General features: G+C 32.5%; 1 protein-coding gene and 1 long non-coding RNA gene across 3 annotated transcripts in view; one reads left to right on the top strand and one right to left on the bottom strand.

Moving 5' to 3' along the window:
* LOC149775531 (septin-2B-like) overlaps positions 1-14,242 on the bottom strand; it is a 172,546-nt gene that overhangs the window by 120,548 nt on the left and 37,756 nt on the right. The gene's annotated exons all lie outside the window — the stretch shown is intronic.
* The window catches only part of LOC149775532 (uncharacterized), a 63,973-nt gene that overhangs the window by 42,951 nt on the left and 6,780 nt on the right, over positions 1-14,242 (top strand). The gene's annotated exons all lie outside the window — the stretch shown is intronic.

Raw genomic sequence — 14,242 nt, 5'->3', positions numbered from 1 at the left:
AAACTTGGTGCAAGATAACAAGAATCTCCATTAATTTGCTTAAGTAGATCACAGGGACCTGTTTCTGAACACCACAAAAAGTATATATATATATATATATATATATATATATATATATATATATATATATATATATATATATATATACAAACCTACACATCAAGGTTGATGAAGGCAGCATTCAGACTGATGAAATATCTGAGAATTTTTTCCATGTTCAAGTAGGACACATGATCTACTGTTGAATTTGAAAAAAATACATCCACAGTATATATCTTTTTAACTGTAGGAATATATAATATTAAATATGATAAATATCTGAACACACGTTTAGTTTGAATGTTTTCACCTGTCAAATGAATTTGGAGCTAACATATTCGTGAAATTTAATATAAAAACATTGAAAAGGGATAAAACTTGTGACAAAACAGGAAAACATTGCCAACACAATTATTAAATGAACAGGAAAATGTGTCATTCCATGATTCACTTTCTTCCTGTAAAACTAATTATTCATAAAACTCATTTTTCATTTGAAACAAACACTAGAGTATTCCATTCAACAGCAGTAATTTATTCATTATTAACTGACAAGGAAACTTGCAATAATAATAATAATAATAATAATAATTAATAATAATAATAACAATAATATTAATTATTATTATTATTATTATTATTATTATTATTTATGCAGGATGGCATAATTTGCTAATATACTATCTGGTTTACATGATGGCCCTGCAGTTAAAACAAATACATGTATACAAGAATTATATGTCCAATCAGTTGTTCTTGGATTAATGCCATTTTCAGCACACGATAGGCTATACATGGTGGCCAGTATTATTGGTGGAGGAAGAACTCTGGAAAGAACCACCGACTCATGAGAAGCTACTGGCATGCTTTCTCACATACCCTACATTAGCTGAATCCGAGACTCGAACCCACGCAGACAGAGGTAAGAGGGCAGTGATCCGTAACAGAGTGCGCTTTAGACCACTCTGGGCCCCTGTCTAATTAGCAAGAGTGACAACAAGGTTAATATTTACTACACAAAGAAAAATATAAAAGAAACCAAATTGTATAAGGTCATCAGAGATCCCCTTATCTTTAATTTGAACAACAGTTTTAATGATAAGGTTTGCTTTTTACTCAAACTTACCTCTAGTTCTGACACCATGGGGATTTATTTTATTCTTACATGTAATCTTACATGCCTAGGAGAAACAATGCAGTGAGATAAAAAGAAAAGATCAACTCAAAAGTGACTGCAGCAGAAAGACTTGAATAAGTAGTTCGATTTTCGGCAAATGGAATTTGAGTCACAGCTTGTAGTATTCAAGTCAGGGAATAAGATTTTTTTAAAGAACTGCAGCCCTGAGCCTGTGTCCGAGAAAAAAAATTCTTTGTGCATCGATGATGTAGGTGTTAAAATATCCTTTTTATTTAAAATTGCCCTTACATGTCTCTGCATGTAGAGGAACTTCAGGGTTCTCACACACGATGCAGCTGTAGATAAGATGGTAGCAGAATTTTAGGGTTCTCCCACCTGATGCAGCTGTAGATAAGATGTGCATTTAAAATCATCTAACCCTTTCTGAAATTAGAATTTTCTTACAAAATTTTTTATAAAGAGTGTTTCAAAGTTGTCGCACCAGGCAAATTCTTTTTATTAATAATGGTACCCAAACGTTTGGCACACTGAACAGTTTAAATAATTGCACCATTTACTTCTAAATACAATTCTCTACATTTGGCTGTTCATCATACCATTTCCTTCTAAATACAATTTGCTACATTTGGCTGTTCATCGTACCATTTACTTCTAAATACAATTTTCTACATTTGGCTGTTCATTGTACCATTTACTTCTAAATGCAATTCTCTACATTTGGCTGTTCATCATACCATTTACTTCTAAATACAATTCTCTACGTTTGGCTGTTCATCGTACCATTTACTTCTAAATACAGTAATACCTCGTGCATTCGCATTTCTGGATTCACAAATTCACGGATTCGAGAAATTTTCATTGGTACCCTCTACATACATGTTTTCTTTATTTTATTGAATTGTACCTTCGTTATATGACTTCTGTGACATAAGAAGTTTACCTAGTTTACCTTCCTGACAATGACAAAGAAAACGTTCAGTCATTAAGTTTACAGTCCCATTCGTTACTTGGTTTTACCTTACTGTAAGTGCAAAAGAAAACGGCAGCCAATGAATTAGTATAGGGGTAATATTAGTATACATGTACCGTAATGTAAATGCGGTAGTGTGGCAAATACCCATTAGGCGATACTGTACTCTATTTTTATGTCAACCATTTATTTCTCTTTTTAAGAGTAATGTAATAAGCTAACTTTTAAATGAAATTAAAGTGCTTTGGGAGCATGATTTGGGTCATATTTAGGGTTTAAACCCTAGAAATAAGCATTTATTAGAATTTTTAGTGACTCGTACCAAACATTCGCGATTCCTCCTGATCTGCGACTGGTTCTGGAACCTAACCTCGCGAATGTTCGAGGTATTACTGTACAATTTTTTACATTTGGCTGTTCATCATACCATTTACTTCTAAATATAAATTCTCTACATTTGGCTGTTCATCGTACCATTTACTTCTAAATACAATTCTCTACATTTGGCTGCTCATCATACCATTTACTTCTAAATACAATTCTCTACATTTGGCTGTTCATCATACCATTTACTTCTAAATACAATTCTCTACATTTGGGTGTTCATCGTACCATTTACTTCTAAATACAATTCTCTACATTTGACTGTTCATCATACCATTTACTTCTAAATACAATTCTCTACATTTGGGTGTTCATCGTACCATTTACTTCTAAATACAATTCTCTACGTTTGGCTGTTCATCATACCATTTACTTCTAAATACAATTCTCTACATTTGGCTGTTCATCATACCATTTACTTCTAAATACAATTCTCTACATTTGGCTGTTCATCATACCATTTACTTCTAAATACAATTCTCTACATTTGACTGTTCATCATACCATTTACTTCTAAATACAATCCTTTACGTTTGGCTGTTCATCGTACCATTTACTTCTAAATACAATTCTCTACATTTGGGTGTTCATCATACCATTTACTTCTAAACACAATTCTCTACGTTTGACTGTTCATCATACCATTTACTTCTAAATACAATTCTCTACATTTGGCTGTTCATCATACCATTTACTTCTAAATACAATTCTCTACATTTGGGTGTTCATCATACCATTTACTTCTAAACACAATTCTCTACGTTTGACTGTTCATCATACCATTTACTTCTAAATACAATTCTCTACATTTGGCTGTTCATCGTACCATTTACTTCTAAATACAATTCTCTACATTTGGGTGTTCATCGTACCATTTACTTCTAAATACAATTCTCTACATTTGGGTGTTCATCGTACCATTTACTTCTAAATACAATTCTCTACGTTTGACTGTTCATCATACCATTTACTTCTAAATACAATTCTCTACATTTGGCTGTTCATCATACATTTACTTCTCAATACAATTCTCTACGTTTGACTGTTGATCATACCATTTACTTCTAAATACAATTCTCTACATTTGGCTGTTCATCATACATTTACTTCTCAATACAATTCTCTACGTTTGACTGTTCATCATACCATTTACTTCTAAATACAATTCTCTACATTTGGCTGTTCATCATACCATTTACTTCTCAATACAATTCTCTACGTTTGACTGTTCATCATACCATTTACTTCTAAATACAATTTTCTAAATTTCATTGTGCTAAGCAGATAAGCATTAACTGTATTTTCTGTAAATTCAAAATTTTGCCAGACACAGCAAATTGTAAATCTTCCTTTAGTTTTCCTGGTAAACATCTTTATCACTAATATATCGTGATGCATCATCTGTATACATAGATACTAAAGTCTTGCAACTCTCTGGTCTTAAACTAAGTAACAGAAAAGAGCAAAATCCAACAAGTCTTGTAAAAGTCAACAATTAATTTATTTCCCTAGAATAAAAAGTGAAAATTTATATTAAAAAAACTAAGAGTTCTGCAAATTAAATCCCAAATATTCCACCAATCCTAATGAATAGAGTTCTAATTAAACTCCAGTGGTGTCTGAATTAAGATGAAGTGATATAGGCAACCATGTACCTGTAGTCTTGAATGTACTAATGTCTCAGTGCCCTGAAGTGTTTTGATGTACTATCTGTCTTCCAGTTGAACACAACAGTAGTCCAAAAAGTCACCGTCTCAATTCAATGATTCTAAGTTGGTTTAACTGTCTAAGAATATTATTTACAAGCACTTTGTAATTCCAATGAATAAATAAATTGAATAAATAAATTCCAGCCCAAATCGATTACCGAACACAACAATACAAATGATTCTGCATCAAGCTCTTTCAGCAAGAATTAATAATTTCTCAAGTTAACAAGATTATATATATATATATATATATATATATATATATATATATATATATATATAACTAAGACACAAAAGAAGAACCAGGATGTAGGAAAAAAATCCATTTACAGAACAATCCAAGCAATAATTAGACAATGTCTATTACTAAAATGTAATAAAAAACACGGTAAACATAATGACCATGACTCAAACCAATACAGCGGTCCTATTATTTAACCCTCACTCTTATACAAATATTAACTGTGTATTATTTAATTACCAAAATAAAAACATCAGTGTCTCTAGTCAGGAACAACAGGAAATTGATTTTGGACAAGTCCATAATACAATTATCCATAGCATATAATGAATTACAAAATCTAACGAACAATGCAAATTATATACAGTAGTCCCCCTCTTATAAGGCCACCCCTAATGCAGCAGGGAAGTGGCCTTATAATGCGGGTGGCCTTTCTAGAGGGGGATGACAAATGCGAATAGTAAATACATATGAAAAAAGTCACTAGTACATTTAATTTTAAATATTTAATATTTTAATTAAAAAATCACATGCATGATGTGAAATAAATGTAAAACAAACTTTGTCATCATTTGCAAAAGAATGCTATGAATAACCATTGATACAGTTTTAAAACTGTCTTTATAATTATGTTACAGTTCACATCACATCACTTTGTTGGTAACAGTCTAAAAAAACAAACCAGTCTCATCACATTAAAAATATCCTTGCTGCCATATCCCCTGCATATATCGTTTAGTCTTTTGTTCCAATCTTCGACAATTTCATTATTAACTTCAGCTGATTCGCCGCTAACGACAGAACACTTGATATTGTGTCGCACTTGAAATCTGTGCAACCATCTGTTACTTGCAGTAAAGTCGTCATATCCAGTTCAACTGACAAAATTTTTCCTTTTTCTTGTCTTTCAAATCAGGATACAAACGTCTCCTGGCTCAAACAATCTTCCTTTCTCCGTCCATTTCACTTTTCCACTTCTGCAGAATTGTTTCATTATCTTTCACGATATTGTTTATCTGAGTCTTCCCTACGTTAGTTTTCTGCAAGGATCCTCGACGACCCCCCCCCCCGTCAGTTGAATTACTTTCACGTTCTCCTCTAAAACTGAGAATTTTTATTTTCCTCGATGACATGTTGATCTTTTTGCACTAAGTTATTCATGTTGCCAACTAAAATACTGATAAAACAATTTTGTATGCATCTAAACAAATTGCCGTGTGTTTTTAAAGGAAGTGATCTTGTCACATGATTCGTTAGTCGCAGTCTGGTACCCTATTGTTTTTAAACATTTCTTGAAACTAGGTGAGAGGCCAAAACGGCTTCGATATGTACCATTAACATCACGCAGGTTTGACCTCGTGGCCGGTACGATTCATAATTTTGACAATTATTGTCAGTAGTAATAGCCACTGATTACCAAAGTGAACAAGCTCAACATCTTACTAAAGGAAGCCATAAAGGCTATTAAACCATTTTCCTGCTGACTTGGGTATTGTACATCGATACTGCCACTTCTCAGCTGTTACTACTGTTCGATAATTGTATTCTTAACAATTATCAGAGTGACTAAACCAGACATCTTATGATAACACAGCAATAAGGCTAATTGGATTAAATGTACGTACCCTTTTGTATGGATTAAAATTTGAGTCTTTCTCTCGGTTTTTATGGAATAAATTTGGCTTCTCGTGAGGCGTAAATGATATAATATTAACCTTAGTGGTAAATGTACTTTACTCAACACTTCTTTCAGTAACGAAATCCTGACATCAGGAAACAGAAATCGGATTACTTAACACACGTTATGAATACAATACTGGTTCTGGATACATATTCAAATAAAATGCGGCCGCTTGTGAGGGGTAAATTTTATGATTTTGCACTAATATGCTGACCGCTGGTCGCGTTAGCCGGGTGGCCTTTCGTGAGGGGTACTTTTGAACACAAACTCGTCAGTGCCAACGGATTCTGGCCGTAAGGAACGGGTGGCCGCTGGTCAGGGGGGCCATTCAAGAGGGGGACTACTGTATACATAACAAAAGAATGTTTTCAGCACTTTGCAAAGTCATATATATATATGAAAAAGAGAGGACCTTGAATTTGTGGTACTCCAATGTCTAACTGATGGGCATTTCCAGTCAAGTCTGATGAAGTTTTATTTGACCAGGTCAAATCTTTGAGGATGATAATGAAATTACTAGTTGTTGCTTGTATATTTCCCAATTTGGGCATAAACTTCACATCTTTTCATTGAAAGATATAATGTGCTGACACACTACAATACATTCTAGTTGCAAAGCATTTGGCGCGAGGGACTGATGTAGTCCATAGCGCCAACAATTGAACCATTTTTAAGTATTGGTGTAAGAGACTAATGTAGTCCATTGTGCAGTCAACTGTGCCATCATTAACAATCGGTGTGAGGGACTGATGTAGTTCATAGTGCAAACTCTGGGGCCATCATTCAATTATACCTCAATGAAGAGGGTATTAAGATATAATGCTGTAATTCACTACTACAAAATATTGTCCTTAAGGAGACCACACACACTGCAATACAAATTCCCCATAATACTTCATTTTGGTATTATCAACATTTAAAGATATTGCAAAATAGGATATCAGTGCACCTGTCTATACCTCATTAAAATATTAGGTATTTTTAAATATTAAATGGCAAAGAAAGGTAAATGAATGTTTAAAGCTATGAAAGTCCTATTAGGTGGTAGTCAAATCTTAAAAAGTCAACCACGAGACCATCATGACTATCAATTTTCAACTAAATGAACCAGATATCCAGTGCAATAACCAAATCATATGTGAGATGGGTTTTTTTAATTTATAGGTTATCTGCAATAATTTATTCACATGAGTCATCTCAAGCACAAGTTATCAATACAAATATCAACTGTAATTTGTTAACCAAAGCATTGAACTCAAATTCAAAATTATTCTGTTTAATTTATATTAACATTTTTCATTAATGTCACCATTACATTATCTAATTCTATACATTTTCTAATTCATTATGTCATTACATTATCTAATTCATTATTGTCATCATTATCTAATCCATTGTCATCATTACATTATCTAGTTCATTATGTCACCATTACATTGTGTAATTCATTATGTTCATCATTACATTATAAAATTCATTATGTCATCATTATATTAACTTATTCATGTCATCATTACATTGTCTAATTCATTGTTATCATTACATTATCTAATTCATTATGTTTATACAGTATCTAATTCATTATGTCATTGCATCATCTAATTCACTGTCATCATTTTACATCACCATTACAATATCAAATTATGTTCATCATGACATTATTTAATCCATTATGTCATCATTACATTATTTAATCCATTATGTCATCATTATATTATTTAATCCATTATGTTATCATTACATTATGTAATTCATTATGTTATTATTACATTAGCTAATCCATTATGTCATCATTACATTAGCTAATCCATTATGTCATCATTATATTATTTAATCCATTATGTTATCATTACATTATGTAATTCATTATGTTATCATTACATTATCTAATTCATTATGTTATCATTACATTAGCTAATCCATTATGTCATCATTACATTAGCTAATCCATTATGTCATCATTATATTATTTAATCCATTATGTTATCATTACATTATGTAATTCATTATGTTATTATTACATTAGCTAATCCATTATGTCATCATTACATTATCTAATTCATTATGTTATCATTACATTAGCTAATCCATTATGTCATCATTACATTATCTAATCCATTATGTCATCGTTACATTATCTAATCCATTATGTCATCATTGTTATTTAATTTATGATGTCATTATTACATTGTCTAATTCACTGTCATCATTACATTATCTAATTCGTTTTGTCATAATTACATTATCTAATTCATTATGTCATCATTACATAATCTAATTCATTATGTCATCATTACATTATATATTTTGTCATCATTATATAATCTAAATCATTATGTTATCATTGTTATATATTTTATTGTCATCATTACATTATTAATTCATTATGTCATCATTAAATAATCTAATTCATTATGTCATCATTACGTTATATATTTTATTGTCATCATTACATTATTAATTCATTATGTCATCATTACATAATCTAATTCATTATGTCATCATTACGTTATATATTTTGTCATCATTATATAATCTAAATCATTATGTCATCATTACGTTATATATTTTATTTTCATCATTACATTATTAATTCATTATGTCATCATTACATAATCTAATTCATTATGTCATCATTACGTTATATATTTTGTCATCATTATATAATCTAAATCATTATGTCATCATTACGTTATATATTTTATTGTCATCATTACATCATTAATTCATTATGTCATCAACCTCATAAGACCTTCAGGCTTAGAATGTTTTGCATTCGTATGACATCATAAACTTTCAGGTGACATCAAGACATTACTTTTTGTGATGTCATGTACCTGAAACATCATTTTCACTTATCTAAAGGCATTAAATTTACAACGATTACATGTGAAATATTAGACTGTTTAACATTCTGACAAATTTATTTTTTTACACAGTTTAAGGTCTAAACTATGTGTATGCAGAAACTCTTAAAAAAGTATAGGTTGGTGTCATATTTCCACTACACAACTCTAGATATGAGGTGTATGCAAGTATTGATTACAAAAAGAATTACTAACAAGAGTCCCTTGAAGGGACTTGTGCTCTACTGCGTTAAAAAGAATTTCCAGGAATTTAAGAAAAGACCTTTTCTTCCTTTCAACTTCCAAGTGTGGAGACCATTTCTAATATTCTTAACTGATAACAAGCTTTTCAAGTTAGTTGTTGTGATGGATATATTGGACATCAGATTAGCACCATTTTCAAGTACAACAAAGGAGACATCATTCCAAGTCTTATGCTGAAAACCCAGGTCATAATGATAACCCATTCAGGGGGTTTAATGACAACAAGATTTTCACAAAAGCCATAAAAAATAATACAAGAGGTGGAGAATCAATACAAAGCAATACTTACCCTGTACAAGTTACTTTAATATTCAGCAGTCATGAATCATTTTTAGTCATTTACTGTATTATTGTTTAATCTGAGAATTCATCCGAGAGGTATGTCGCAGGCACAGGCACTCATTTTTATCATTTGTAACGAATACCCTATTGACAATACCCACTCGCCTTCTACAACACAACATGATCTGGTCTGTAATGTCCACACTCCACCTTGCTGATTTCATGCTAATTATCTCATCCCAACAGAATGTTCAGCATAGAGGAAGTATTCCAGCTCAGTTCCCCATGTGTAAAGGTAGTTTACTCAATAACCACTTTTACATGAAGTTACTACGTCGATTTGTATCTTGTCTACTTGAGTCTAATTTGATGGCTATACTTCCAGTGTGTCACACGGTGAAGAAAGCTGTACTGGATTCTGATTCGTGGTTATTATCTGTTCCTGTCTGTGGGTAAACAACAACCACCAATCAGAGTTAATATAGCTTATTTCCCTGCATTACACAGAGGAATTGTTGGCAAAGCAACAGAGAAACTTCGCTCAAAGGTGTTTATTACATGATCATTAATGTATTTAAATCATACATGGGAAGCAAATTTGGAGTGTCTCTATTTTGAGTTATAGTAGGAAAACAATAAGCACAGAATCAGCAAGTGTGCTAATTTTAAACTGCACTTGTTTGTCACTGTGCATACACTTATAATGAACATACATCAATTTAGCTTAGTATACAGCATGTGGCCCACGTGTCCAATGCCAGCCAATTTCACAGAGGAATGGGGCAAAAAATAAATATCCAGCCCATCTGGCCAGTTAGAAGTTTAGGCATCGCAAATAAATTTTATGTACCAATTTTGTCTTTTTATGATATTAAAAGAAATAGTAAAAACCAAGTAAGAAATACATAACAGGGAATTGTTTCTAATGATCTATCATGACCTGGGTGATGTCAGGAGATAAATAAATCTCAGTTAACCTATGCTCACTAGTACAGGTGAAATGATACATCTGTGCAGTGTATCGATATGATTAAGCCTGTGATACAATACATACTGAAACACATATGAACTTGATGGTGTTTCCATCTTGGAAAGGTAGGTTGTGCCCTTTCATGTATATTGACATTCTTTGTTATATTTCCAGTAGACAGACTACAAACAGACATACGGTGATCATATATTTATGTGCAATTCTTACTGATGAGAAGATACCAACAATACTTTCAAACAGACTACCTGTTGGTGGCAGTTTTATCCAATGTTTCAGGCCATTTAATGGTGGATCCATTTAATTCCCATGGTTTTGTACAACATCAATGATTTGAAAACGTAATTACCAATTTCATGTCTCAGTTACACTTGGAAGACATTACAAACTAGAAACAAATCCAGGCATGGGAATAAGGTTGAATACCAACACAATTTATCACATTTTATTTCCTGCAGATGCTAAAGACTTCTTCAGCCATAGGTACTTGAATTTGTTAGTGAAAAAGGAGAACTACTGACTATACCCAGTTCTATTATACAATTTTCTTTTAACTTACACAAGGTGACAAACTTGAGCACTTTGAAATCTGCCCGACACTCATTCTACGCTAAATTCGTTTATCCCACCAGCACCTTCATTCACTGGTTAAATATCTCTGCATAAAAAAGAGAAATTCAAAATTTGTTTCCCATGTAAAATTTAAGGAGAGATGATGACAGGATTTTATCTTAAGGGAGACTTCTCCCTTTAAAAAAGAAAAAAGGAGGGGACGAAGAAATGTTCATAGGTCAATATTTATCTAAACTTCAACATCTGTCTCTCTTTCTTCCTATTCCACTTTCTTTTAGCTCAACTGAAATCAATATCTTGGAGAGATGTCACCTCTAGTTATATAAACATTAATCTGTTAACACACTAATCCTGGAGGTTTTTGTCGTTTTCACCTGAAATTCGAGTAGGAAACGCATTTTGAAAGCTATTTCTGAATACATCCTAATACATCAACTTCCAGGTGATTTTCCAATTACATCATGCCTAGTTGTGTTAGATTAATTGTTTTTCATTGGCTATTTGGCTCGCGCATGAGCAGAAGGGTAAAAGCTGGAGTTCTTTTTGTTTTTTTGCTTAATGGACCCATTATTTTCATATTGAGACCACTCTTTATTCCCAATGCCCATCTTATCCTACTTTTTGCAAAGGATCATCTGTTTGTTTGCAGTTCATACCAGTCTGCCTTAGATCTGAGACCAAAACGTCTAAAATCCGGACACAAAATCAGATCCAAAGAATGGCTTTTCCCTCTGTATTTTGTAGTGCAACTAGAACTTCCAGATTATTTGGTACCATTGTAGAGCTACATCTGTCTTCCTTTCTATAATACCACCCACTTTAGTGTATCATACATGATCTTGATGATACTGAGCTTGGCATAGGCTACTACCTCCTGCCACGTTAACTAATCGCCAGGGGTTAATGTGTTAAATAATTCTGAGCATATACGTTATGTACAATTTTGTAGGGATCACAGATATTATCTTTTGATACATCTGCTCCAAAATCAGATCGTTCACAAATACAAACTTCCTTTGTTAAATCGATAGTTACTGACTACTATGACAAATTTCTTATCTGTTCCATAATGCTGTATTAAAGCGTATTTAGTCCATCAATGCTTGTCTTTAAATTGTATTTTAACTGAACTAAGTATTCTGCCTTTTGTACATTTAATTTTGAAATACCACTGAAAGGGTCATCCCATCTAGTTTTTGTCCATCCAGCATGTACATCTGACTCGTATTTAACATCATTTCGGGTTTAAATCACTTACTGGCATCTACATACTTCAGCTATATGCATGATAATCCATCTGCATTCCCATGTTGTTTTCCGCTCCTGTGCTTTATAATGAAGTTGTAAGGCTGGAGTGCCATACACCATCTAAGTAGATGCCGATTCATGCTTTGCATTCATTTAACCATGTCAATGGGTTATGGTCAGTCATGATTTCAAATGTTGTCTTTTTCATTTTTATCAATAAACATGAGTTACTGTGACTGCAAATGTTGTTTCAGATGGATTATAATTTTACAGAATAGCAAGGCAACTAACAATAATTATTCATGACTGCTGAAACATGCATATGGGAAGTATCATTTTGTATCGATTCTCAGTCTCTTATATAGAAATCTGTATCATTTCAGCAAAAGTATCGATGCATTGATGTACCGATGAATTGTTTCCCCCAAACTCACTAGATGCATCAACTCCAAATAAATACTATGTGACGCATATGGACAATACCAGTTGAAAAAAAAAAGAGCACAGCAAATGAAAAAAGAACTATTCAAAAGGAACACCATCAAACAAAAATGACAGCAGAGTACAGAATCTGCTTGGAATATGAAACATAATGCATTCTTATTAATGATATTCAAGACTAGCTCAGTGAATTTTCACATGAGCTAATGTAGCTAAAGTTACAGAATTCGTTTTGCATGCATGATTTCCATACCATTTGTATCAACATACAGAATAATACTACCTGTTTGATATATCCTGAAAAATAGTGGTCTCTGTACGTGTAATCAGCTGTGTTGGATGGAGGAGATCATTTTTGGTACACCACTAAGCCGTTATTGCAGTGGTCACGTGTCGCAGGAAAACAAACATGGTCTACTAATTATGCAAATTAAATCATAAACATACATAAGTATTTTTTAAAAATTAAATGATACAGATTATGCTTAAACGAGACCTTAAATCACTAGCAGATCTACACTGGATACCACAGTACACTGGATACCACAGTATACTGGATACTACATCATCATCTTTGTAGGTTGTTTCTAGTTCTGATACTATTGTTGATGACAAGACAGTTGGTGAGGATTCTAATCAGATTTTTATATGCACTACAATTCAGACTGGTCATTAATGTTTAGAGTATGATGCCAGCCTCAACACAAGTTATGTATGGATCAGCATCCACAGCACAGTAACCATCATTGACAGTGGTCAATAAAAAGTGACCATGCTACACTGCATTAAAAAACAAAACAAACTGACACAATATAAATATCTATTTTGCTTTCCATCATGTTTTTTGTTTCATTATATAAATAACCTTACTAGGGCTGATATTCATGTCCACCTGAAATGACACTGAATAACTGATTACATTTTGTCTTTTTGTATGACGAAATGTAGGACCAGTTGGATATCGACAAGACCAGTAGTATTTTGAGGTTATTGGTCCAATGGGCTTGCAGGATATTTTGCCGAGTTTCACACATTTGTTAGTACACTAAAACATGTTATGAGAGACTGCCCCTTCTGCCAACAGAAAGCGGTCTCTCAAGACAGGTGGTCTCTCACAGCAGGTCTGTACAAAAAAGACCAATTTCAATGGTCCAGTTTCAGAACAATTTAAAGACAAAAAACCACAATCAGTGTACATATATTCTACTCCTTATTAATATTTCTTGCTAAAATATTGTATGCATTCATCTAAAAACAAAATTATATAGCAATAAAGATATACTTCTATCATTAAACATGAAATCACATTTACATTTGAAGATAACATATTTTAGCATATGAAATCATATCTGATTTATCCATTTTCCTTTATAACAACCTAAATTTGTTTTACGACGTTTAAACCTCTTTTTTGAGAGTGGTCTGCTCTTTTTCACTT

This window comes from Sinohyriopsis cumingii, chromosome 19, assembly GCF_028554795.1.
Source record: "Sinohyriopsis cumingii isolate HCF-2022 chromosome 19, ASM2855479v2, whole genome shotgun sequence".
NCBI classification, from domain to species: Eukaryota; Metazoa; Mollusca; class Bivalvia; order Unionida; family Unionidae; genus Sinohyriopsis; species Sinohyriopsis cumingii.
Note: the sequence above shows the minus strand (reverse complement) of the source record. Positions and strands in the feature narration are given on the sequence as shown.